Below are 25,443 nucleotides of genomic sequence, written 5' to 3' on the forward strand. Positions count from 1 at the left end.
TCCTCTTGCATTGCATCTACCTTATTTCCTACTCTCCATCTAGTCTCTGCATTTGTCTTGCTTTTGTATGACATTTTTTGGCTTCAGTCTCCAGTTTCTTTGTCTCTTGTTTCTGCTTTTGGTTTTGTATGTCTTTCTTTCGTGTTTGCTTAATAAGGCATTGTGTAAAAAAGTGCATGGCTCAAAAGGGAATTTGTCGCAGAATAAAAGAGAAGTCTGACAACCACAAAGCTTGGCTTTATGTTGTTCTCCTTCTTTGTTTGGAAAAATTCCATAGGTTGAGCTAAATCCAGATGGAAATTATGATTCATCTGAGAGGAGAACCTCAAGGGAACCTATTAGATACATGGCTATGATAGTGTCTAAACTACTCAACTTGGTGTAAATCTACATGTGTGTTAATGCTTGTCCAATCTAGTAGAGAAAGAATAAGGGGAAAATCTAAAGCGAGCAAATCAATATCAAAGGTCTTAAAATACTTCTTTGAAGGATCACCCTCACCTTCTCTCAATAAGTCAGGATCCCTCTTCCACCCCTTGAAAATAATAAGTGTTGATGTTCAGTTCTATTAAATAAATAAATAAAAGGTGAAAGAAGAGAAAGGCTTCCTGCGTAGGGAGGTGAAGCAAGCGACTTCATCGAGGTATTGTCCATGCTCACTGGTAGCGAAACAACATTTGTGATCTTGAAGTGACTCCATTGGGGTACTGTCCAGGCCTACTAATAGCATAGAAACACCAAAGATGAAAAATTATACTCTTAATATGATAAACTTATCGAGCACATTACCCTTTCCTGTATTGAAATATTTGTGATAGGGTGTATCTTTTCTGTGTGTTCAATTGAGTAGAGAAAAGTGAGATGTTATGTATAAATCCAGGTCAAAAAGGAGAAATCGAGGCAATAAATACCTCTTGAAGGTCTGACCCTTAACCAAAAAAATTTCCTGGATAGACAAGCTGAAGTTTGTTTAGTGTGTTGTTGAGTGTTGTCGTTGCTAAAACATCCTCCAAAATTCCACTACATTCTAATTTTGAAGCCTAATTCATGGTTGTATCATGTGTCGCCTTTGTCATCTTCATGGATGTATAATGTGTCACCTTTGTCGTCAAGTATAATTTTTTATTGCTTCATATGTCTAAAGTGTTCCTGATCCTTCTCAAGTGTCGTCGCATCAATTAGAATATCTCTATGTGCTTTTCGTGGTCACAAAACCTTTCTTGTTGTAAAACAAAACTTTTGGGTCGCAGTCGCATACACTTCACTATTTAAAGTTGGGGAATGTGAATAAAGTGGCATTTTCATGAATATTCATTGTTGGTTAATTTTTTCTAAGTTTTCTTAATGGGTTAGTATGTGTCGCACATAGATTTACGTCCAGAACTCATCTTGGCCACCCCTCGATCAATCATCTAGAATTAGACAATTTTTTATTTCAATTGAGTCCATTAAGGTCAAGAGTGCACGAGTGCACTCTGAAGCCTTGATGGGTGATCCTTTGTTATTAAGAAGTGTGCTCTACACCCTCCTACAAAGTTTGACGCATTGCAAAAGCATGAAGCCCCTCCCATGTTCCGAAACTACGACCTCAAATTTGACTAAGTCTTCCTTCAGTGCACTCCTTTGACCAGAAGGAGTGTGCCCTATGCCCTCCTAACCTAACTTAAACACATTGTGACACCTTGAGGCACAAAACTTCAACATTCAGACTTCAAGAGTGTGCCCTTACCAACGCCTCCTAGGAGCATGAGCAAACCCTGAAGTCACAAAGCCTTAGCCTTTAGCATTCGGGAGTGCGCCATGCACCCTCCTTCTCTCCCTTGAGCGTATAGCGCACTATTTGGGAGTGTGCCATGCACCCTCCTTCTCTCCCTTGAGCGTATAGCGCACTATTCCGGAGTGCGCCATGCACCCTCCTTCTCTCCCTTGAGCGTATAGCGCACTATTCGGGAGTGCGCCATGCACCCTCCTTCTCTCCCTTGAGCGTATAGCGCACTTAGGAAGACCAAAGCCTTCTCCTTAATCCTTCGGACTTGCAACATGCACCCTGCCTTGACTTCCTTATTCCCTTGAGCACATGAGTGAATGAAGAAGCCTAGAAGCTTCCCTTCTCAGCCCTTCAGCCATTCAAAGTGCGCCCATGCGCCTAGAAGCACCTTTGACCCTTTTAAGCCCACCGAAAAGGTATAAACAAAAAATATTCATAAAACATGGTAGATTAGGAGATTTTTAGGTTGATAGTTTCTCGTCATGGGTGATTTCACAAGCAAGTATTCCAAGGACCTAATGGAAAGCATACATGAGGAAGATTTGGGAAAGAGGCTAAACAAAGGAAGCATGAAAAGAACCAAGAACACACTTGAAAATTGATGGTTGAAGCACCCCAAAGACTCCAAGATTGAAGACCCTTTGGACGGTGAAAACTCCATGATCAAAATATAAGAAAAGAGTAAAGATAAGAGTTGCAATCGTGTCACCACTGGACAAAGTCGATGTCATCAATCACTATCAGTCCTAGTCATCAAAGATAGTAACATGTCAAGTCTCATCTAGTATGATGATGTGGTAGTCATTATATAGTATTGTAATCATTGTAAAAGACAAAGTGTAATGTGTGGAAGTCCAAGTGTCATATGGGGAATGTGGAAAGTCACTCAGTCATACATGGACAAAATGCCTTTAGGAGAAGTCCAAAATTCATATAGAGAAGTCCAAAAGACATTGGAAGTTTAAGAGTTGTTTAGAAGTCCAAAAGACACATTAGAAGTCCAAAGTTCATGAGGGTAATTCAAGAGTCATGGGGATATGAAAGTTGATTCCCTTATAAAATCAACCTCATAACTCAAGAAAAAAGCTTTTGTAGGCTTAATCTTTGGAGAGCTAGTCTTGGCTTCTCTACTTGGAACAGGAGAGAAAACTATTCTTTGGAGAAACAAGGAGTGACTTAATGTTCCACTATTGGAACTAGTGTTCACCATTGTAATTTATGTACTTGGATATTACACATTATAATTGAAGCTCTATGAGCCAACACATTTTCATGCATGTATCACAAATGTTTTTGGACTATTCTTGGGATGTTTACAGTGTATGTTGTGCTCATATGTACTGAAGAAATTGAACTATTTCGGTGGTTTCAGTACTCATCTTGTTGAATGTTTGTTGTATTGGCTTTATTATCGTTGTGTGAACTATTTATCTAATGAATCTTTCCATTCTCTTATGTGCCTCCTCTAGCATAGTACTATTACTTTCCTCGTAGAGACTCACTTTTTCTCTCCCCTCGTGAAATGTTTCCTTTTACATCCTACAATTGGTGCTTCACAATGTCAACTTACTTGCTTATTCAAGGTTTACGTATATAATCTCTTATGTTATCCGTTGAAACTAGGACGAACCTTTGTGTTATGTTGGATGGGTTGATACTCTAGATGGGGCTCCTACTCCAAACGATGTGAGGTCTAACTGGTACTTCACATTGGGGATACCCCTTGTATGTTGGTGGCATCCAGAACCATCAACATTTTGGCGCTAAAAGGAATCCGAGACAACAAGCTATGGCCATTGAGTCTGTTTTGAATCTCTCATCTTACAAGGCTCTTTCCCAAATCATAATCCCAGGATGTTTTTCTAAAGAGTTTGATCTTACCATCCCTGTGGAAATCATTCATAACTTGTCTCAATTTAAGTTTGATGGCGAGAGTGAACTAATTGTCCTTGAACACATCTTTCAATTTATGCACTTTTGTCTCTCTAATGCAATACATTGTAAATATGTCATGGGCAAGCTATTCACACTCACATTTGAAGGTCAATTTAAAAAATGGTGTCATACATTATCTACTTCTTCCATTCACTCGATCAACTTGTTAAGGAGCTTCGTGAAGCCTTTGACAGGTATGATTATCAAGATGTATGTGATAGAATTGATTTGCTTAGAATGGAACCTGGTGAATCTATAGTGGACTTTATTAATTGGTTTCTTCACCTTTGTTGTGAATTTCCGAGGGAGTTTTTTATTCAGATTTGATTATGGAAATTTTTCAAATTTTGATTCTACTCTCTTTAAGATTTTTTGAATCTGAACCACCATATGATTCTCTCTCCCCAAATCTTGCTAACCATGGTATACCTCAGTATTTTGAGGAGGAACCTATCATTCCTTTTGTTTCTTGTCCTCCTTTTCCATTACCGATTTGTGTGCCCCTTGGTGATGATGTTAAAGTTGAGAGATCTAAAAATCAAACTATTGATTTGTCCATTCAACCTGCATACAGTTCTTACTGAGGAACACTTTGAATAGTTCAATAATTGCATGGACCTTGAAGTGAAAGTTGATCCCTCGAGTTTTCGAGGCCATATTAAAGTACATAAGTCCAATCTTGAATCTTATCCAAATGAAAACCTATCTTTGGGGATATTCTGAAATGACTACCAACTATGTTTCATGATTCCTTGATTCATGATCCATTGGTTTCATCTACTTGAACTTTTAAAGATGATGAATATGTTGTTTTAAGTAGTAATCGAGAACAAGGTGGTAGTATTTCACATGTAAAGGAGCAGAGTGTTGAAGATATGCCTTATCTTTCCTCCCTCTTTAAAAATGACAATCTCTCCTTTTCTGACTGATCTATGATCTTTTACTCTTGATACCCTGTCAAATGACTCTGAACCCCACATCTAAGTTAAGACTTTAGATAACCATCTACATGATATCCATGTTTCCATTAACACATATCGTGGTTAATATCCAAGTATATCGAGTGATATATTCTCTTCTTCCAAGGGCTTGGATTTGCAAGGTATCGATTCAGAATCTGTTTCTCTCAGTTTATAATATCCATTTGTGAATTGGGATTTTCTTTTAATCCAAAATTATCCTGAATCTTCTTTAAATTTTACATCTTTGGATGACAAATATGAAGGGTTAAGTTGTCAGGTTCTTGAATATTTGGAACATCTTGGTCAATCTGAGTGTCATATCGGTATGGCTATCTTTGACCATTACATTGATGACAATAATGTTGATTTGTTGTTCTTTCAAGTTTAATATGATTTAAATATAATTTTTTCTCCTCATCCTGAATCTTTCAATCCTTCTTCACTTCTAGCACACTATCCATTGTACCCGGATATATTTGACAAATATTTCACACTAGTAGCCCCTTTAAATCCTTTCGATCTTTATCTGGTTGATCATGGTTGCAATCAAGTATGGGATGGTGTGATACTACAATCAAAGGATGAAAAGTTTGAATGTATTATTCATGATCTATTCAATGGTAAATCTTTTGTAATTCATGAGGAATATGTTCCAACATTGAATAATAAAGGGATTGAGGTATTTCAATTTCCTTTCCATCAGGAATCTGATATGATTAACCATAAATCTAATCAAACCAATGGCATTCATAGTATTTTCATTGATACATCATATGATAGTGGTGAATGTATACCTATTGATTTTTCAAATCCACCCAGATTTGATGATCCACCATCAGAGCCTTCTTCAGCTCCAGCTGATGGTTATGTCAGGTCCTCGCAACCCTATCAAAGCCTCTGAACTAATTTAGATCCATATTTTCATGCAATTATTTCCTTAATATTCATCCACTTTTTATGAGTTCATTATTAAAGGACTCTTTGTTAGGTTGTGTTATATTCTTTCCATGACTAGCCCCCCTAGTTAACTGGGAGGTTAGAGGGGGGGCAGGGCCCCCCCTTCGTTGTGCCAACTGCACAGCAGGGGGGTCATAGGGGGGTGGTAGCCCCCCCTATACGGGGAGTTTGAGGGGGGTGGGTAACCCCCCTCTACAGGGTCAGGGATAGCGCCCCGAAGAAAAAAAAAATTTGGACCCTATATTAGTTGGGTGGACCTACCTATGGTTTTGTGCATGGTTTTTGCACATGGTTTTGAGCGTGATGGTTTTCAGTCCATGGTATTGGATGCTTCAGCATGTATATATATGTATTGTAACATTGAAAGGAACATAATGAAAAATCAATCTGGTAGTCCCAATTTTGGGATCCAGGGGAAAATATCTGTGTATATATGTTTTATGTGTTATGCTCTTGCTATTGTTTATTTTCTATATTTAGAATTCGTATGCAGTCAATTTCTGTACGGGGTTAAAACCTACACTCTTGGTATTTTCAAGTTGATCTTCATCATCTCCAAGTTATAATTCTTAATCAGATGAAAGTTTCTTGTTTGGTTAGTTCCTTTTCATGTGAATCCTTTGAGTTAGACCCAGGGTTAGAAAGCCCATATTTCTCATATCTTTACTACTTGATAACCTGTCATTTTGATGATTGAGATAAAGGACACTTTGGGTTGAAGGATTTTTCTCTGTTAAACTCCTCTGAATCTGATCATCTTATTATCTCTTTTGTGCATATCATGAAGCTAATAATCTCCATGGCACATTTTCTCTTCTAGAATAATTGTAATTGCTTCAATCATTTAGTGGGCCAAAACCCTTGTGTTATTACTACGTTTGATTTGATGCATGTTTATAATCTGTTGTCAACTCAATATCTTGATTGGTTTTCTGTTTAAATGATGTCAAAAATTGTTTTTAATGCTCCTAACCTTCATATTGTTGGTATCACATTTGATTGCAAACAAAGGAAACCAATAAAGAATCAAGAGCCTTGCATGTTGATCGACCAATCTGATCATAATACGAGTGATTCTTGTTGTGATTCGAATGCATTAATTGAAAATTCATTTTCTCATAAATGCCAGAGAATTAAAATTGGTTGTTATGAATATCATGATCCAGTTGTTGAATGGTTAGATAAATCTTATCTAGCAAGCCCCTATGTAAATAGCAAGTTTAGATATATTTTTTATGTCTGCAAGAACTGAAAACACAATTGAATGTGTATTTGTAAACAACCTGCAAGATTTGTATGATCGATATTTCAATCAAAAAGGTAATGCTCAAAACAGGTTAAATTTTTTTGGTATGAAAAATTCTTTTGGTAATAAGCAAGACCTTCAGTTTATTGTGAAATTTTTCAAAGTTCTTATCTTTTCTATTGCACATCATTTTATATTGCTTTTAATTGCTCGTATATTTGTGGTTGTAGGTTGGGAATGACGATGGTTACATTGGAATTATCATTACACTTAGCCCTCACCTTCTAGTTGATTAGGTTAGGAGTAGGCTTAGTTTATTTTAGTTCCTCTTGCATTTCATCCACCTTATTTCTTGCTCTCCATCTAGTCTATGCATATGTCTTTCTTTCGTATGATGTTTTTGGCTTCAGTCTCCATTTTCTTTGTCTCTTGTTTCTACTTTTAGTTTTGTATGTCTTTCTTTTGCGTTTGCTTAATAATACTTTGTGTGAAAAAGTGCATGCCTCAAAAGGGACTTTTTCATGGAATAAAAGAGAAATGTGACAACCACAACACTTGGATTTCTATTGTTATCCTTCTTTGTTTGGAAAAATGCTATACGTTGAGCTAAGTCAAGATGTAAAATATGATTCATCCAAGAGGAGAACCTCGAGGGAACCTATTAGATCCTAGCCTATGCTAGTGTCTAAACTACTCAACTTGGTGTAAATATACATGTGTGCTAATGCTTTTCAAATCTAGTAGAGAAAGGATAAGGGGAAAATATAAAGCGATCAAACCAATATTAGAGGTCTTAAAATACTTCCCCGCGGGAGCAACCTCCCCTACTCTCAATAAGTCAGAATCCCTCTTCCGTCCGTTGAAAATAATAAGTGTTGATGCACAGTTCTATTAAATAAAAAATAAATGGTGCAATAAGAGAAAGGATTCCTACGTAGGGAGGTGAAGCAAGCAACTTCGCCAGGGTATTGTCTAGGCTCACTGGCAACGAAACAACATTTGTGCTCTTGAAGTGACTCCGTCGGAGTACTGTCCAGGCCTGCTAGCTGTGGATCAACATCAAAGATGAAAAATTATATTATGAATATAATAAACTCACTGTGCACATTACTCTTTCCTGTGTTGAAACAATTATGATAGGTTTTATCTTTTGTGTGTGTTCAACTGAGTAGAGAAAAGAAAAGTGATATGTTATGTATAAAGCCAGGTTGAAAAGGGGAAATCAGGGCAATCAATACTTCTTGAATGTCTGACCCTTAAGTGAAAACTATTCCCAAATAGAGAAGCTGAAGTTCACCAAGTGTGTCGCCAAGTGTTGTCGTTGCTACAACACCCTCCAAAATTCCACTACATTCTAAATTTGTAGCCTACTTCATGGTTGTATCATGTGTCTCCTTTTTCGTCAAGTATCATTTTGTATTGCTTCATATGTCTTAAGTTTTCTTGAGCCTTCTCATGTATTTTCTCATGAATTAGAACATCTCTATGTGCTTTTCATGGTCACAACACCTTTCTTGTTGTAAAACAACACTTTCAGGTCGCAGTTGCATACACTTCACTATTTATAGTTGGGGAATGTGCATAAAGTGGCATTTTCATGAATATTCATTATTGGTTAAGTTTGTCTAATTTTTCTCGATGAGTTAGTATGTGTCACATGTAGTTTTATTTCCAGAACTCATCTTGGCCACCCCTCGATCAATCATCTAGACTTAGACAAATTTTGGTTTCAAGTGAGTCCATTAAGGTCAAGAGTGCATGAGCACACTTTGAAGCCTTGATGGGTTACCCTTCATTGCTTAGAAGTGTGCCCTACACCCTCCTATAGAGTTGGGCAGACTCCAAAAGAACAAATCCCCTTCCATGTTTTGAAATTGCGCCCTCAAATTTAACTAAGTCTTCCTTGAGCACACTCATTTGACTCAAACAAGTGCACCGTGTGCCCTCCTATAGAGTTGGGTGAAATCCAAAAGCATGAATTCCCTTCTATGTTCTAAAATTGTGCCCTCAAAATTGACTAAGTTTTCCTTGAGCACACTCCTTTGACTCAAATAAGTGCTCCCTCCTTGAGCACATTGGCGCATCTTGAAGACTCGAAGCTCGGCCCTTCAACCTTCCTTGATGCACCGTGCGCCCTCCTGACTTGACTTGAACACACTATCACACCCTGAAGGTAGGAAGCTTCAGTATTCAACCTTCAAGAGTGTGCCCTATGCCCTTCTCAAGGCCTTTTATGCACATGAGCACACCCCGAAGGCATGAAGCCTTAGCCTTTAGCCTTCAGGAATGCGCTCTACGTGCTCCCTGTCTCCCTTGAGCGCATAACACACTTCGGAAGCCTGAAGCCTTCCCCTTCATATTTCAGATTTGCGACATGCATTATGCCCTGACTGCCTTATTCCCTTGAGTGCATGAGTGCATGAATAAGCCTCAAATATTCCCTTATTCAGCCCTTCAGCCTTCAAAAGTGTGCCCTTACGCCTAGAAGCATCTTTGACCCTTTTGAGTGCACCAAAAAGGTATAAACAAAAAATATGCATAAAACATGTCAAATTAGGAGATTTTTGGGATGATAGTTTCTCATCATGGGTGATTGCAGAAGCAGGTATTCCATGGACCTCATGGAAAGCACACACGAGGAAGATAGGGTAAAGAGGCTAAACAGAGGAAGCATGAAAAGAACCAAGAACACAATTGAAAGTTGATGATAAAAGCACCCCAAACACTCCAAGATTGAAGACCCTTTGGAGGGTGAAAGCACCATGATCTTAAGATAACAAAGAGCAAAGATAGAGTGGGAGTCGTGTCACCACTGGAGAGAGTCCATGTCATCAGTCACTATCACTCCCAGTCATCAAAGATAGTGACATGTCACGTCTCATCATATGATGATATGGAAGTCATGATGTAGTATTATAATCATTATAAAAGACAAAGTATAATTTGTGGAATTCCAAGAGTCATATGTGGAATTTGGAAAGTCATTTAGTCATATACGGACAAAATATATTTAGGAGAAGTCCAAAAGTCATATAGAGAATTCCAAAAGACATTGGAAGTTCAAGAGTTGTTTAGAAGTCTAAAAGACACATTAGAAGTCCAAGAGTCATGTGGGTAATTCAAGATCCATGGGGATATGAAATGGCATTCCCCTTATTATAAAAACAACCTCATAACTCAAGAAAAAGGCTTTTGGACACTTAAGCTTTCGAGAGCTAGTCTTGGCTTCTCTACTTGGAATATGAGAGAAAACTATTCTTTAAAGAAGCAAGGAGTGACTTTATGTTCCACTATTGGAACTAGTGTTCACCATTGTAATTGATGTACTTGGATGGTTCACCTTATAACTGAAGCTCTTTGAGGCAACACATTTTCATATATGTATCGCAAATGTTTTAGGACTATTCTTGGGATGTTTACGATATATGTTGTGTTTATATGTACTGGATAAATTGAACTATTTCGGTGGCTTTGGTACTCATCTTGTTGAATGTGTGTTGTATTCACTTTAATATCATTGTGTGAACTATTTATCTAATGAATCTATCCATTTTCTTGTGTGCCTCTTCTAGGATAATACTATTACTTTCCTCTTAGAGACTCACTTCTTGTCTCCCCTCGTGAAGGTTTCCTTTTACATCATGTAATTGGTGTTTCACAATGTCAACTTACTTGCTTATTCAAGGTTTACGTATATAATATCTTATGTTATCTTTTGAAACCAAGAAGAACCTTTGCGTTATGGTGTTCAGGTCGATACTCCTGATGGGGCCCCTACTCCAAATGGTGTGAGGTCTGACTGGGACTTCACATCGGGGAGACCACCTATAGGTTGGCGATATCCAGCACCATCATTATTTTGGTGCTAGAAGGAGGGCCACGTGACAAGATGTGCCCATTGAGTCTGTTTTACATTGCTCATCTTAAATGGATCTTTCCCAAATCATAATCCCGAGATGTTTTTCTAAAGAGTTTGAATTACCATCCCTGTGGAAATCATTCATAACTTGTCTCAGTTTCATGATGGAAATTTTTTAGAATTTGCTTCTACTCTCTTTGAGGACTTTTGAATCTTAACCCCCAGATGATTCTCTCTCCCCAATTCTTACTAACCATGGGCTGTCTCAATATTTTGAGGAACCTATTATTCCCTTTTTTTCTTGTCCTCCTCCTTTTCCAGTACCAATTTGGGTTCCCCCTGGTGATGACGTTAAAGTTCAGAGATATGAAAATCAAACTATTGATTTGTCCATTTAACCTCCATCCAATAATTATGTTTCACATCTTATTGAGGAAAACTTGGAATGGTTCAGTAATTTCATGGACCCTGAAGTGAAAATTTTTCCTGCTCTCCATCTAGTCTTTGCATCTGTCTTGCTTTTGTATGATGTTTTTGGCTTCATTCTCCATTTGCTTTGTCTCTTGTTTCTGCTTTTGGTTTTGTATTTCTTTCTTTTGTGTTTTCTTAATAATACCTTGTGTTAAAAAGTGCATGCCTCAAAAGGTACTTCTTCGTGGAATAAAAGAGAAGTGTGACAACCATAATGCTTGGATTTCTATTGTTATCCTTTTTTGTTTGGAAAAATTCCATAGGTTGAGCTAAGTCTAGATGGAAAATATGATTCATCCAAGAGGAGAACCTCGATGGAACCTATTAGATCTGCACCTATGATAGTGTCCAAACTACTCAACTTGGTGTAAATATCCCTATGTGTTAACACTTGTCCAATCTAGTAGAGAAAGGATAAGGGGAAATCTAAAGCGAGCAAATAAATATTAGAGGTCTTAACATACTTCTTTAAAGGAGAAGCCTCCCCTAATCTCAATAATTTGGGATTCCTCTTCCACCCATTGAAAATAATAATTATTGATGCACAATTCTATTAAATAAATAAATTAAGGGTGAAAGAAGAAAAAGGCTTTCTATGCAGGGAGGTGAAGCAAGCAACATCGTCAGGGTACTCTCCAGGCTCCCTAGTAATGAAGCAATGTTTGTGCTCTTGAAGTGACTCTGTTCGGGTACTGTCCAAGCCTACTAGCAGCGGAGCAACACCAGAGATGAAAAATTATACTCCGAATATCATAAACTCGTCGCACACATTACCCTTTCCTATATTGAAACAATTGTCATAAGGTGTATATTTTATTATGTTCATCTTAATAGAGAAAAGTGAGATGCTATGTATAAAGCCAGGTTGAAAAGTGGAAATCAAGGAAATCAATACTCCCTGAAGGTATGACCCTTAATTGAAAACTATTCCCGGACAGAGAAGTTGAAGTTCACCCAGTGTGTCACCAAGTGTTGTCATTCCTACAACACCCTCCAAAATTTCACTACATTCTAATTTTGGAGCCTACTTCATGGTCATAACATGTGTCGCCTTTGTTGTCAAGTATCATTTTGTATTTCTTCATATGTATTAAGTGTTATTAAGCCTTCTCAAGTCTCATCACATCAATTAGAACATCCATATGTGCTTTTCGTGGTCACAACACCTTTCTGGTTGTAAAAAGACACTTTCGAGTCACAGTCGCATACACTTCACTGTTTATAGTTGGGGAATGTGCATAGAGTGGTGTTTTCATTAATATTAATTTTTGGTAAAGTTTGTCTAAGTTTTCTTGATGAGTTAGTATGTATCGCACGTAGTTTTATGTCCATAACTCATCTTGGCCACCCCTTGATCAATCATCCAGACTTAGACAAATTTCAGTTTCAAGTGAGTCCATTAAGGTCAAGAGCACACGATTGCACTCTAAATACTTTTTGGGTGATCCTTCATTGTTCATAAGTGTGCCATGTGCCCTCTTACAGAGTTGGCCACACTCCAAAAGCATGAATCCCCTTTCATGTTTTGAAACTGCGCCCTCAAATTTGACTAAGTATTCCTTGAGCGCACTCCTTCGACTCGAAGAAGTGCACCCTCCTTGAGCACATTGGCACGCCCTGAAGATATGAAGCTCATCCCTTCATCCTTACTTGATTTGCCCTGCTCCCTTCTGACCTAACTTGAGCGCATTATCGCACCCTAAATGCATGAAGCTTCAACATTCAACCTTCATGAATGTGCAATGCACCCTTCTCGAGCTCTCCTAGGCACATGAGCACACCCTGAAGGCATGAAGCCTTAGCCTTCAGCCTTTGGGAATGTGCCATGAGCCCTCCCTCTCTCTCTTGAGTGCATAGCGTACTTAGGAATCTTGAAGCCTTCCCCTTCATCCTTCAAACTTGCGACATGTTCCCTGCCTTGATTGCCTTATTCCCTTAAGTGCATGAAGAAGCCTCGAAGATTCCCTTCTTTAGCCCTTTAGCCTTTCAAAGTGCACCATGCTCCTAGAAGCACCTTTGACCCTTTTGAGAGCATTAAAAAGGTATAAATAGAAAATATGCATAAAACATGGTAGATTAGGAGATTTTCAGGCAGATAGTTTCTCGTCATGGGTGATTGCAAAAGCAGGTATTCTAGGGACCTCATGGAAATCACACATGAGGAAGATTGGGGAAAGAGGCTAAACAAAGGAAGTGTGAAAAGAACCAAGAACACACTTTAAACTTGATGATAAAAGCACCCAAAATACTCCAAGATTGAAGACCCTTTTAAGGGTGAAAGTGCCATGATCTGAAGATAAACAAAGAGTCAGTCACTATAAGTCCCAGTCATCAAAGATAGTACATGTCAAGTCTCATCATATGATGATGTGGAAGTCATGATGTAGTATTGTAATCATTGTAAAAGGAAAAGTGTAATGTGTGGAAGTCTAAGAGTCATATGTGGAATGTTGAAAGTCACTTAGTTATATATGGACAAAATGTCTTTAGGAGAAGTCCAAAATTCATATAGAGAAGTCCAAAAGACATTGGAAGTTCAAGAGTTGTTTAGATTTCTAAAGGACACATTAGGATTCCAAGAGTCATGAGGTAAATTCAAGAGTCAATCCCCTTATTATAAAAGCAACCTCATAACTCAAGCAAATGGCTTTTGGAGACTTAAGCTTTGGAGAGCTGTATTGGCTTCTCTACTTGGCATACGAGAGAAAAATATTCTTTGGAGAAGCAAGGAGTGACTTAATGTTCCACTGTTGGAACTAGTGTTTGCCATTGTAATTGATATACTTGGAGATTTCACAGTATAGTTGAAGCTCTATGAGCCAACACATTTTCATGCATGTATCGCAAATGTTTTAGGACTATTCTTGGGATGTTTACATTATATGTTGTGTTCATATGTATTGGATAAATTGAACTATTTCGGTGGCTTTAGTATTCATCTTATTGAATGTGTGTTCTATTCACTTTAATATCATTATGTGAACTATTTCACTAATGAATATTTCCATGCTCATGTGTGCCTCTTCTAGGATAGTAATATTACTTTCATCTTAGAGACTCCCTTCTTGTCTCCCCTCGTGAAGGTTTCCTTTTACATCCTGCAATTGGTGCTTCACAATGTCAACTTACTTGCTTATTCAAGGTTTATGTATATAATCTCTTATGTTATCCATTGAAACCAAGATGAACCTTTGTGTTATGGTGGTTGGGTCGATACTATGGATGGGGCTCCTACTCCAAAGGATGTGAGGTATAAATGGAACTTCACATCAGGGAGACCCCTTGTATGTTGGCAGTATCCAACATCATCCACACGTCTGTACTTTTCCCCTAGTGTGAGGGCCCACAAGTATCTATAAGTTTTCTAAAAATGGTCGTCCTAACTAAAATCTAGAGAGCCAATTCTCATTCAAATCTAAGAAAATTATCGCAGGGTGAATGAATTAGATGTCTTTTGGAAAGTTGTGTTTTAGTAGTATTTTGACAAGAAATAGAAGCGTATGTTGCTCTGATCATATCCCACATATTTCCCAATAACCCACTTCTCTCTAAACACATTCCCTTTTTAACAAAGAACATCTACAAAGAGAATATTGTATTCAGCAATAATTCAGTCCCAAAACATAAAGTTGAAGGTGTGTGATGGAGATGTTTAATCAAGAAATATATTCTTGTTAGTTTGATCATGTAGAAATTATGGTGTAGATTTGCAATTTCTCATGAAATTTTAATCAAAATCACAAGGCGCAAACCTACTCTACTTTTTTGTGTAATTCAATCCACAATTTAGAACATCAATCACAAACATGCAATGAGAAATAAGACACATGCACACAATATTTTTTCCGAGGAAAGCAATATGCTAAAAACCCCAATGCTTGCTTGCATTAATCTGATGAATAGAGATGTCTTACAATTTCTTTGCTCAATTGAGCACAACTTGCAAGTGAATAACCTATCTCTCCACTCACTGAGAAGCTCTGACCCAGATGTGGCCAATTTTGCCTCTGCTTGAGCCCCTATTTCATTGTGCAATTCCTTGGGAAATTAGGCCCCTATTATTTAGGAAATTCCTCAAATTTATTGCGCAATTCCCAAGGTTGATCATATGAATGTATGCAACACCTGTACACTCAATACTAGTCTACAACTGATGTTACACTGCTTTGGAATCTCCACCACAACTTGGGTAACTCGAATTCTCTTAATGCACTAGCTATTATGGGTTGATTGATCAGTTAACTAGATGATCAGTGAGTTAGACTGAGGTCTCACTGCACCGCTGACCTTCCATTAGTTCCTCCAACAATTAGAACTAGTTTTACTGAAAACAACTTGAAATAATTGACCTTGATTGCTAAAAATTATCAATCACACCTGCTTAACTAAAATCCAAGCCCTCTAACTCAAATTCACTGAGTAAACTAGGTGACAGAAGCCATGTCACACAAGTTAACTGCATCCAAGTTGTCTGTTGATGTGGAAATTCAAATTTTCTCAAATTAATCAGGGAAAAATCAAATTGAAAATTTCTTGTTGCATTTTTCAATAGATCACATCCCAAATATTGTTCAATTATCCATTTGTTCTCGAACAACCCCTTTTGAGTAGAGAGAAGCCACAAATGGAATTTTGTACTCAAATCCTAATCTAGTGTCAAAACAATCTGCCAACCTACAATTCAATATCATATAACTATTTTTGGGTTATTGCAAAACATATAAAAACCATTTTGATTTACTTTATGCATATTTTTCAGCAACATCTATTGCAATTGTTGCTATTAAATCTATTATGTTTCCATGCATATTTTCTTTGATGAAAGTCCCGTAAGACCATATATTTCTAAAGGGATATGGCGCTTTTCTAAAATGGTATAATTTGTTGAATATTCATCTAATTTTAATATTCACCTTAACCACCAACGGGTGGAAACTTCGTTCCAAACAGAGGGAGCATATTTTCCCCTGCAATTATTAACAACATTAGAGAAGCCCTGCCTAAGATATGGGAAGAAGAAGATGCATAGAGCACCAAATATGTTGTGTGTTCAAAAGGAGCAGGTGCAACTATTGAAATTGTTGTCACTACATAAGCCATCATCTCATTAAATGAGGGAACGGTGGATTAGAATAACCCCTTTGGAGCATTTGACTCCCGTAGAGGGAATTCCAATTATCTATAATCTTGAATTTTGCCTCTTGCCAAAGGAAACTCCTATAGTCTCTAACCTTGCTAAAATGTGTATCTCATTTGAAGAATCCCTAACTGGATGCAATTATATTAATTCCAAATAGATTGTTCAATAAATTAAATCCATGAGTAACCTGCTTATTTGGAACAATAGGTCTTCCTTCGAGATTAGATGAGATGTTATTTTTAATTTTTAAAATTTTTCTTTTCATGTGGAAGAGCTCCATTTTAAAATTAACCACATACAAATTTAACATTTATTTCATGTAATCATAAGATTATAATGAGATATAATCTCTTGGATTCCTTCTCTATGATTATATTATTATTAACGACAGCAATCGTGTTTTATTTTGATTATATTATTCTAATTATCATTAAAAAATACTACCACATCAATTCAATTCAGGAAAGTCGTTGACAATGATGTAATGATGCAAAATAGCAATGAATAAGTACTATGATATGGAAACATAACTCTCACATTCATAAAATAATATTAATACATTAATATGACCACCAAAATGGGCTTTCTCATTATAACATGTGCACCTAAAAGGCCACATGTGGCCTCGCAGAAAACTGGTTAATTTGGTTAGCAATAAAAAAATTATAAAGATATTAAATCATTATTATTTTAAAATATAGAGATATAGAGTTTGTCATATGTTATAAAATTTTATTACTAGTCAGATTGATCGGCAGCAAAAAAAATTATAAAGATATTAAATTATTATTATTTTGAAAGTAGAGATATAGAGTTTGTAATATGTTATAAAATTGTAATGCTACAAAATGAAGACCCACAAGATAAATGACACAAGGCCAACCTTATAAAGAATTCAATACTTATGGAAAATTTTGAAACCTTGGATTTCTACCATATCAAGCGATATCATAACATGTTGGCAGACGCCCAAGCTAACATCAGGGTTAATCTTAACCAAGGAGATTTCATGGAGGTGCGTGGAAGAATAATCAAATGTCATATACCATGAACATAATTAATCCAAGGACCTCGATTTGGTTGAAGGTCATTAAGGAGGAATTAATGTCTGACAAACAACATTATTACAACAATAATTCCAAGGCACATATGTTCTTTAGTGATCATTCCTACAAATCGTTGGATCCTTCATTCAACAGGTGGGAAAATGTGAGGTGCAAGGTTAAGAATAAAGACAGGTGGGATGGTGTCGACATGGTTTTAAGGTCGACCAACAGAGTAGGATTTGTTAGTGCCAATGCCAAGGGAGGAAATCGTGTTCGATCATATGTGTTTATAGTCAAGACCAAGCAATAATGAAAATTTTGTTATTCGTAGAGAAGTAGAATGAGACAGGCATTAAATATGAAGAGACTCCCCCTGCCGCCAATTTGGAGCCTTGTTTGGATATAAAGGGATGGTTGTGAAAGCTTCAAGCACAATGGTTTTCCATTCAACTCCTTTGCGTTGAAGGTATGGCTTCTTCATTAGGAAATGGAATTGGTGTCCCTCCATATGAGATTGAGCGGGCATTAAAGAAGGAATTCGAGGAGATTATTTCCAGGATTGGTGGGAAAATTATCTTTGAGGCTCGTTCTCATTTCTCCCTAGTCTCGAGCTAGCTAGAAAGCTTAAAAAATGATGCTGAAAATGTGCAAGCAGTAGTGGAGGTAATAGCAACAAAGATAGAAAATTTGGATTACAAATTGGACAACTCTGAGGTTAAGGTGGAGTAAGCGGTTATTAATGTTCTGAAGGAGGCATTTGGCCTCATTGATAATGTTGAGCAGGACATGGAGTCTGGAAATGGTGGGGCTCTCCCTCTATTGTTCCTCAACCAATAGGAGTCACAATAAGTGCAAGGTTAGCAAGTGCCAGTGGATTCACCTAGGCAGGAGGAAGCGAATAAAGCAGATATGGAAGAATACAATGAGAACAACGAGGAGGGAATCGAGTAGTTAACTTCATAGCTATAGTTATAATTTGTTATGTAGATATGTTATTATTAATGGGCTTTTTTGGAGAAATTATAAGAAGAATGTTGTAGTCAATCTGGAAAATATATCACTGAATATCAAAACGCACTAGTCAGAGCAATTTTGGTGGGCTGTGGAAATTTTGTTACTTTTTAATGTAATGGCACTAGCTAGATTCTAGTTTGATTAATAGAAAGTTAATCGTTCCTTTAATATATATATATATATTTCAATTATTTATATTAGGATTAGTGGATCAGTTTAAGGTTTTTTACTACATCAATGATTAGTGTTTGTTGCAAAGTGGACACAATACAGAAATAGATTTCTAGGGCACAAAAGTAAAGCTTCACCAGAGAGGGATTTAGGAGAGAGGAATGATTATTTTATAGGTTATCACATAGATAAGGTCAATGAAATGCCACAAAGGACCATATCTAGAACCAAAAGGATCTTAAGGTAATGTAGATAGGAACTTAGATAACATAAAATAAATGGATCATGTATTGGTTATTCATGAACCATCCAAAAAAGCACATATTCTCTTTGACAAACCACTATCTAGTGGGGACTTTCTATTTCCATTAAATAACTATGCAATCTCAGGGTTCTAAAACTCTTCCACGTGTAGCTTTATCATATACAGTTGTAAATTACATGTAGTTATAAAAATTAATAAGGTCCACTAAATCTTCTTCAATCTTAATATTTTTATTTTTGGTCTCGTTGATACCTTATTCATGATATTAGTTGTTTTCTTTGTCTCATTGACTCAAATGCATTGTAAATCTAATTAATTATGAGAAAGGAAAACTATGCCCCAATATTTTTTGCATCATGTTCATTAGTGTGTGTGCGTGTTCATTCTATCAATTGCCACTAATACACCTCCAACCCTTCAGTGTGTGTATGCTTGTTCATTTTATCAATTGCCACTAATACACCTCCAATCCTTCAAAATAAAACTCAGATAGATATGTCTCCCTAAAGTATCGAATTAGATAGTTATCATTGCATAATGAGTAATCAAACCCCAATTATATAGTTCGAGAACCAGGCCTCACGACATATACAAACATATATCACTGGTATTCTAGCAAATAAGTCGATATGAACGATTTAGACCACACTCATGGTCATCATGGTCAGCAATGGCCCAAAGTGAAGCATGTTAACAGAAACATAACAACATAATAGAAAATATGAGAATATACAATGCATGGCGTTCACCCAAAATTATCATCGTCATGGTGAGTGGTGATGAATTAGGAAGAAGAGCATGGATATAGTATTCTATCAAAAGTTTTTGTTGTCAATGGTAGAGTTGATATTTTTGATAAAATTCTTTGACATCATTTAATTTTATAAGGATTGATGGTCCAACTTATTGGTTCTTAGATTTAGTTTGGGATAACTGCACTTATAGTATCTTCTTTATTTGATAAAAATTAGCCCAATGCAAATCATATTAACATAAACATATACCTAGAATAATTTACAATGAACATTAAAATACTCCAACCTAAAAATAAAATTCCACCTAACATTCTAAATCTTTTTATACATCTTACACCATCTTTTACAAAGCATGCATGTAATAAATCAAGTTGGAATGAATTGTCACAACCGAAATCATGTTCATCCCATGGTCATTGATGGTTCATTGCAAAGAAAATGTCATAACTTGATAGGACTTCCATCACAAATGAATAGTTCAAAGTATCCAAATGGTTGTCCATTGAATCAATCTGGAAATGTGGCATAACAAAAACATAAAATCTATAAGGGAACACTTTAGGTTGTGATAAGTCATCCATTGAATCAATCTCAAAGGGTGACATAACAAATATATAAAATACATAAGGGAACACTTTGTGTTGAATAACTCATAATTAGTTTTGGAGGTGTAAAAAGTACTTATTATAAGGTGAATAGGTTGAAATATTTTATTCTTAAATTTGATCGCAGATTGGGAGCGTGAAAGTGAATTTCCATACCATTTATTAAGGTATTTGTTACTTGTTATTATAAATAATTTGCATGTGATTAAACATGTGTGTTTCAAATGATTGTCCTTCCTTTAAACCTGACCTTTCAACCCAATTGTCCTTCCTTCCCCACCCAAAAATTTAAGAGAAGGTGGTGATTTTGCTAGCTCAAACGCAAGGATCTCCCACCATTGGATTCTTATCTTCAACTGGATCCCATTAGAGAAACACCTATAAAGAAGATAGTAGCATCAGAGACTTTTTAATAGGTGGAAACAATTACACTAGGTGGATACAACTATGCCTCTTCACCAGTTGAGGTGGAAACTAGTACTAAAATGACTTTCCATAAGTTAGTTCTAGAAAAACTTCCCATACGGTATTTATTGAACGACTGCTTGTAGGGTTACTTGTCCAATCTGGTGCCTACACATTTATTTAGTTCAATAGTGGGCTCAATCAGGGAAAATCATCTAGGCAATAGTTAGTGGAGTAGGGGTGAAGTCGCTTTCCTAATGAAAGAGGGGAAGGAATGTCTGATGAAAATTTTGTTGGAATGATTGGCCATGAAGGATCATGAAAAATTGAGTCATTTTTAGGCGAGAAATATCAAAAAAAATTAACCTTTCCAAAACAACTGGGTGGATGCATCTACATGGACATGAAATTCCACATTCCAATCAGGAAACATTAGGAGCACTTACCCCTTTTCCTTTAGCAAAGTAAAGGAGGCATCATATCCAGGGTTCCAACACAACACTTTTGATTTCTTTAGCAACTTCTCCATTTGTTCTGTAATAGCCCCAACCGTACCATGTTCAACCATCATTGAATGCTTAGGAGCCTTTAGAATTTTTTGTTGAATTTGTGTTTACTAATTACAACTTCCAAACAATTGACATATATGTTGGCATTATGATGCATGTGTTGTACTTGATGGCAACCCTCTCATAGAAGAACATCTCACTTACATATAACTGGATCAATCTACAGATGTGACTAAATGCATGGGATGTAGGACAGCTCAAAGGAATAAGAAGATCAAGTTCTAAGTATGACAAGTTAGCTTTGCCATCAAGTCCAAAGGGGGAGATTGTTGGCATTATGAGACAAGTGTTGTCCTTGATGACAACTCACGCAGATGGTAGATCATAGTGCAGCAGATCAGTAGCAAAGAATTGATGATCAGACTACAAAGAATGAAGAAAGAAGAGTATATACGTAGGTTCACTATAGACCAAGTAGGGTATACACGCAGGTTCACTATATACCAAGTCGTGTATACGCAGGTTCACTATATACCAAGTAGGGTATACAAGTAGTTTCATTCATGGAAAAGCGCGTACTTGTCGAAAAGCTTACTTTTGGTCCGTGGTAGTTAGTCCTCGGTATTTGAACCTATGGTTTTTGGACCGTGATATCTCGACAAGTGTGTTGATCCCAAGTATTGGGCCCTTGGTATTGTTTATTATGGTTTTGGACCGTGGTATTGAGCAAGGCCTAAGACTATAAAAGGAGAAGAAGATCATTAGGCAAGTGCATTGAAAAAGTCTTGAATATCTGAATGAAGGATGCAGGTTATGGGTTGATGATGCATTGCTTGATCTGAGCTAAGGAGGGATCTCACCGGTTGATGGAAGACAAGATATAAGGATAGATCGGGATCAAATGGTTTGAAATGAACTATCTCTATAAGATTGATTTTGTTTATTCTAGATCTGTATACTGACGCATGTAATGATCTGAATTGAGTATAACTTAAGTTTGAAATCGCTGCAAGTCATGATTAAATATTTATAGATCTATACGCGGGTTGGCTTTGGTGTAAGAGCGTATGTACGCAGGTTGAGTTCATTGTAGTAGCGTATACCTTTTGAACTATGATATTTGAAGTTACAGGTGGTTCTGATTGTTGAAGGGCTTTGATGACAGTTTAAAGGTGTCAGTATTCTGCATATCTTGTTTGGAGGATTGTGTTTAGCTTCAGTATTGATGGATGAGAACTAATATTGGATCAGGATCATAATGACTCATATTTATGAGATCTGATGGACTAGATCTGGGTGCTAACACATATATTATCTTTGTATATGTCATGATCTGGTTATGTCTGAAGTCAGGAAGTGCAGCAAAGTTATGAATAAGTGATTAATGACATATACGCTGGTTCATCTTGATGAAGTTGCGTATACACGCAGGTTCGGCACTTCCAAGTAGCTTATGCACTATTTTTGATGGTACAGTTGGTTCTGATTGTTGTTGCAGAGTTCTGTCGTCTGCTCTGTGTTCTGGTGACTATGTTGTTGACAAGGTTTCAGTGTTTCAGTGATTCAGAGATTGATGATGCGAGTATTGATTGTTTTGTGCTTCAATGATATTTATGGGTCCAGTATGAAAATTTGATGAAACGTGGCCTTCAGATTATGTGTTGTGCTTCAGGAGTATCCAGTCTAAAAATTTATGAAACGTGGTACCTGGAGGAGAGAAGATTGTAGGCCGGTGCCTACGTACTAGTATCTTAGCTAGTACAAGAGCAAAGGGGGTTGGAACTCCCTTCCAGGAGAGTCTGGAGAACGAGAGAAGGTTGTAGCCTTCTGCAGGTTGTAGCCTGCGTACTGGTAAAGGACTGCACCAGTACATTGTAAAAGAATTTTCTTAATAAAGGAAGATAGAAACGAATTGCAGCAGGTGGTTTTCACCCACATTGGGTTTCCACCTTATATCATGGTGTTCATGTGTGCTTCTTGTGTGTGATGATCTGTTCTGTTTTTACTGCACCTACTTACTGTTCATATGGTTAATGAAGTTCTGATGCACTAACTAAAGATCAACATTTAATGGATTAACTGAATCATAAGTATTCTGGATATACGCTAGTTGCTTTAGACACAGCTGCGTATACACGCGGGTTCCCTTGAATGAAGTAGCGTATATGTACCTAAGCATGGAAATGAAAAAGTTTTATTGATCTGATAATATTGATTCACCCCCCCCCCCTCAGTATTATTTCCAACAATTGGTATCAGAGCAGGTCCTTCTGAAGATGCTTGATCGCTTGAAGGAAGATCTTTCATCATGAGCAACTACGAGAGGGAAGCATCAATCAGGCCACCGGTTTTTGATGGGACAAACTTCGTATATTGGAAGGTAAGAGTTACTGCCTATCTGCAATCTTTGGGTACAGAAGTCTGGGATATCATAGATACAGGATATACTTTTCCAGCAAAAACTCCTACAGATCCGGCTGAGAAGAAGAAATATGAAACAAATGCAAAGGCGGTCAATACTCTATTGGGATGTCTATCTCAATCAGAATTCGTAAAATTTATGCAGTTAAAATCCGCAAAAGAAATATGGGACAAGATTTTCCTAAGCTATGAAGGAGATGATCAGGTAAAACGAGCAAAACTTCAAACCCTCAGGATTCAATTTGAAAATCTCAAGATGTATAATGATGAAAGTGTGGCAAAATATTTTCTTCGTGTAGATGAGATTGTTAATTGTATGAAAAATTCGGGTGAAGAAATAAAAGAGGCTGTTGTGGTTGAAAAAGTTCTAAGATCTTTGTCCCCTAGGTTTGAATCTAAAGTTTCTGCAATAGAAGAAAAGGAGAATCTTCAAAACCTTAAAATGTCACAGTTGCATGGAATTCTAACTGCTTATGAAATGAGGAAAGGAGGACCTTCAGACAGGAGAGAAGCTGCCTTCAAGGCTTCCGGCAAAGGAGACTACTATGAGTCAGGACACATATCAGAAGAAGAAGAAGAAGAATCAAATTTTGTCAAAAATCTTCAAAGGGGTGCTGGACGATTCCGAGGTAAGTTACCTTTCAAGTGCTTTGCTTGTGGAAGAGTAGGTCACTATGCTGCCAAATGTCCTCATAAGGATAAGATTGACAAGGGAAAGGAACCTGTTAGATGGAACAAGAAACAGAATGCAAATAAGAAAAGTTATTACACTCATGAAGATAGTGATGGTCTTTCAAATAGTGACGAAGATGAACGAGGTAATGAATATAAACTTTTAATGGCTTTTGAAGATGATGACTACATGGATGTTATAGATGTAGAAGGTCTTTGTGAAGAGATGACTAATCTCAAAATTTGCTTAGAAGAGAAAAGTGCAATTATTGATTCTCTACAATGTCAACTGGCTGAAAGGGAAAAACATCTTGAAAAATTGGAATGTGAAATTGTTTGTCTTAGAAAGGAGATTGAGAAAACAAAAGCTATTAATCTTAAATTTGTTAAAGGATCTGAAACTCTAGATGAGATTATCAATGTGCAGCGTTCTCCACTAATCAAGACAGGTCTGGGATATAATGGAGAAACATCTCAAGCATCCACATCTAAAAGTTATCTTGATGCAGCAAGGAGGAGCGAGCAAAGGCCTAATAGAAATCATCAGGTAAATCAGGGACAGTTTACCTCAAGAACAAATAAAGACTATCAAGAAAATCGGGGGCAAGCTACCTTAAGGACAAATAGAAGCTACAATCAGCCACAGGTAAAATCTTCTCAATTTGCCTCAAGAATGGATGTCAGTAGAAACTACAATCGGTTGGATGATAGATTTGATAATCGCAGGAGTTTCTTCAATGGCCAATGTTTCTCTTGCCATAATTTTGGTCACAAAGCAGCTCAATGTGTTGCCTATAAGAAAATCATGACTAGAGAAGCTCAAAAACAAAGGAATATGACAGGGATCACGAAAAGGACTTATAACAACTTTTCGGCCCTTGAAAATGAAGTTGAATGTTCTATTTGTAATAACTTTGGTCATGAAGATTCTGAATGCAAGAGCAGGTTTTGGAAGACAACTCAGAAGGAACAAACCTCAAGTGCCAGAACATGGAGAATGAAGGAACCACAACCAGAAAGATGTGGGATAGCTTTTTATGCAGAAGGACAGGAAAATCTATGGTATATCGACAGTGGATGTTCGAAGCATATGACAGGGGATAAAGAAAAACTTGAATCATATACTGCATTAGAAAAGGGAAAGAAGGTTTCTTTTGGAAACGATACCCCTGCAGCCATAAAAGGAAAAGGCATTGCTCAGTTGAAAGAAAAGGTCAAAGCTGGAAATGTTTTGTATGTTGA

This window comes from Pinus tabuliformis, chromosome 4_1, assembly GCF_031772625.1.
Source record: "Pinus tabuliformis cultivar Carrire ecotype Pingquan chromosome 4_1, CPIR1, whole genome shotgun sequence".
Classification (NCBI taxonomy): Eukaryota; Viridiplantae; Streptophyta; class Pinopsida; order Pinales; family Pinaceae; genus Pinus; species Pinus tabuliformis.